Source organism: Phoenix dactylifera, unplaced genomic scaffold (genome assembly GCF_009389715.1).
Source record: "Phoenix dactylifera cultivar Barhee BC4 unplaced genomic scaffold, palm_55x_up_171113_PBpolish2nd_filt_p 000566F, whole genome shotgun sequence".
In the NCBI taxonomy this organism is placed as follows: domain Eukaryota; kingdom Viridiplantae; phylum Streptophyta; class Magnoliopsida; order Arecales; family Arecaceae; genus Phoenix; species Phoenix dactylifera.
In genome coordinates this window covers 138653-142657 of record NW_024067971.1, presented here as the reverse complement: position 1 = coordinate 142657, position 4005 = coordinate 138653, and the positions used below count along the sequence as shown (strand labels likewise).

General features: G+C 36.8%; 1 pseudogene; it reads right to left on the bottom strand.

Annotated features, from left to right (window-relative positions):
* Positions 1-1127: 1127 nt before the first annotated feature.
* LOC120106561 lies at positions 1128-3153 on the bottom strand (annotated as a pseudogene).
* Between the last annotated feature and the right edge of the window lie 852 nt (positions 3154-4005).

The window sequence follows — 4005 nt, the reverse complement described above, 5'->3', positions numbered from 1 at the left end:
ATTTTTAATTCAATGTATGAATAGATCACACTTAAAACACACACTCATCTTGGGAATTTTGTAGCAAGAGGCGCTTCAAATGTGAAAAGTTTCTGGGCATGTTATATATCGTTAAATGAGGCTAGACCAAGCTATGTAGTCCTTGCAAATTTACATATATACTGAGATGAAGACATCCACCATTTTCTTTTATAGTTCTTGATACAAGTGATGATGTCAACCATTTTTCCAATACCTTACTAAAAAATACATAAGTAATTTTTTTCTATAGAAGAAAATATATCTCATTCTTAGAGTAGATCATGTGCTAATAATGAAAAAGCCTTTCAATTAAATTTAATACTATGTCGGCCATCAAACAAAGATATACCATTAATGGATCAAGTTATATCTCATAAGAGAACAAACTTGATTAGTGGTTTTGTTGTCGTGGGATGTGGATTCATAGATGATACTAAGACTTTTCATATATAACTTGCATAAATGCATTTAGCATTCCAAAAGAAAAAAAAGTACCAAACACACAACAATACTTTGATTAGACATCACTTAGAAATATTAAGCAGCATGTTTAGTAAACTTCATTATTTTTAATGAGACAATTATTATGTGACATTTTATTTGCTATAGCTCCTACCTTAGTAAGAGTTTTCATTCGCGACAATGGCAGGATTTAGTCCTAGATATCTTAATGCCTATGATGTATAACATATAAGTAATCTTGTTACAATAAGTGATGAAGAAAACTGGAAGGGAGAAGAAAACATCATTGATTTATGCACGCATCTTAATTGAATGCTTGTCTCCCAATCCCATATAGCAAGTGAAAGCAAATTGTCTAACAAAGTCTAAAATTTGAAGTTGATATTTGCCTTTTTGGCTTCAATAAGAAACCATATATTATTTTCCTCATTTGGCTTTATTTCAGAGAATAAATACATCACATTGATGAAATCAGGCTCATCTCTTTCTTAGTACTTAAATGGAGATTTTATCGAGTAGGCATATAATATTTCTCTTCTGTGTCTTCGTAGGAGATTCAATATCCCATATCACTTCAAAGTGTTCAATTCCTCAAAGCTTCACCTCTTTTAAACATGGATGGGCTATTAAGGCTAGATATCATACTAGACTCCTGGGAGATTAATACTTGTTGTCGATGAAGATTCAGAAAATATGACTTCATAGCCATCTCTAAATCCATCCATCCCCTCTGCCAATACTTGCCAGAATAGTCCACCGGTGCAAGGGCCCCCAGATTTAGCTGATGAATAGATTGAATCAATAAACAGTTTTGAAGTAGAAGTCCCTCAGCATCCCACAGTATATCCTGATGATTTTGAAGATTTGCCAAAATTCCGAGACTATGAATGGCTTTTGGAGTGCCTGCAGAGTCCTCAATGTGAGATTGTATCCAACTCTTCATGAAAGCAAGTTGAGCATCATCACTTGATCCTGGGATCCTGCAATAATTGGTAAACACGTATGGTTAAAAGTGTGGTGTTTAGGACTAATATGGCTTGGGGTATTAATTTGAAGATTTATGGAGATGTTACAATCTCAAAAATTTGTAAGATTTAGGGACAAAAAATTTAAGAAATTATCTTTAATTCAAAAATTAGCTAATGCAAAATGAGGGATGGCAATAAGAAATAAAATACATATCAACATGATCCCTACCAGCCACAAAGAATGGATAGTTTATATTCTGCAGGTATTCCCATATACTTTTCACGTACATTGGCAAGGCAATATGTTTGCCGGGGGGTTTTCAATCAAACCAAGTCCAAAATTATTAAGCTAATAGGTTTGGCCTTATGACCCTTGAAACAATATAAGTATCAAGCTTGAAAGATGATACTTTCCAACACATAAAATTATTCGATAACATGGTTAAGCTTCGAGGACAATTAAAGAAGAAGGTCCTAATTAGCACTTACCATTGATCAGGGTAGGAGTGAATGGTAGTGAAATCAACTTCGGGGACCTGGTTATTGGAGAGAAATCTGTACCAACCTCGTAACCAGGGTTATATTGCTTCCTGTCTGGAGCCGCATCCCCATAGTACCCTTCAAGCCCAATGTCAAGCATGTGGTTGCTGTCAATGGACTTTACATAAGAAGCCATTTCTTGAACCCAGCCTGTCAATCCAGACAACAGTAGCTAAGTTTTGGCAAAACTTTTTACTTTCTCTGGCTATTTTGTTAATGTGAGAATAACCTGAATGGTTTTGCCAGAGAAGGTCGCTTTGGCATCGGGGCTCATTCATGAGCTCCCATGCAAATATCGCAGGCTCATCCTTGTATGCTACTCCCGTTATTGTGTTTACCCTCGTGAGAACCGTCTGGTTTAAATGTTGGATTGATAAGCAACCATTCCAAATGTTAAAGAAAATGAAGTCTAATTGGAATGGTAACCCATGGGAGAACATTTTAGAACTTATGCAAAGAAGCTTAATTGGCACCTTAATATGGTTCTTGTACATTTCTTTAGCAACCTCATTGCCTAAAGAAGTCGTCATCAGAGCTTATGGATTGTCCTTGGTCCCTTGCCCATTGCCACGTACTTGCTCTTCCCTCCAAAATCACCCCAGTTGTTAACCAGTGTCAGAATCAGATAGACTCCATTCTTCTTGGCCTCAGATTATAACATAGTCTAACCCCTGAAATAATATCATTTTAAGCAAAGAGAAACTGAAGATGACATCCGTCAAGGTTATAATGAACTTATAAATATATATATATATATATATATATATATATATATATATATATATTTATATTTTAATAGACCTGTAAGAAAACATGCAGTATATATTTAACAAAAATTCTACATGTATGTATTCAATTGTTGTGAGTTGGCATAACCTTGATGAGCTTCTAAAGGCATATATACCTGGAATGTAGCCTCATATACTGGCCAGGAGATTCTTGCAAGGCTCTAGGACCCCCCATCATTGAAAAGCCAAAGTCCTATCACTTTCAAACTAAGACTACTAGCTTGCTGGAGAGTAGGCGACACCTTCGCTCTATCATTCGGGTCAGATGCCATGTACATTCAACCAATATTGCATTGAACCCGTTCGAATAGAATGGTTGGCCATCTATAACAAAAATGATTTCCATTGGGCTTCACAAAACCCGTGGCCACCATATGCACTCCCCATTTTGGAGTGCTAGCAGAACTAAGAGAGATAAGCAGGTTAGAACACTTGCTTTCCCTTCATCTTTGAAACCAAAGGTTGAGGGAAGGCCTGGAGATTGCTATAAGAGTAATTTAGCTTGTTCAGAACTCAAACAAGATCGAAGCTCCACCGTTGAGAGGTGTTTTATGGATGTGGAGACCACGGGTTTTGATCAGTGAGGATCATCTAGGTGGTTTATATAGAGTTTAGAATCCTGCAAGACAAGAAAGGAAATATTTCTTTTAACTAACTAGAATAAATTTTTAGCAAGAAACTAACAAGGTGTTGTTACGTGCACTGAATCGTATAAGCATGAAGTTTTTGCGTGCATGTGAGAGAACGGGAGAAGGAGGACTGGAAAAGTAGCAGAAAATGTCATTCATTGGTAGTTTTTTTTTGTCGTGAACAATTGTTAGGGCTTTTACTGGATTGTGAGGATTCCGTTATTTCTTAGATTGATGATGGAACAATGAAAGCGTCACCCATCGTCACATGCACAAACATTGGAGCAACGAAATTCTCAAGTCTTATCTACTTGCGTAGGCAGGCTTTCTTCTCCAATGGGTAACGTTGTGGTTGGAACTAGGAAGAATTTTTCTTCTCAAATTGCTCTCCTGTTTTCATGTCCATAGGATCCTTTTTGGTAGAGCAATGGTCCAAACTTTTCGTTTGGCCAGTTTGCGGGCGGTGAGAGTTTTCATTACTTTTCCCGTTTCATGGCGCCAGATAAATCAGTTATGCAAGTAGATTTGTTTGTTTCTCTTGGCCAAGACCTTGATTCTCAACTTTGCGTGTAGCTCATGCCTCTCCGATCCTTTGGC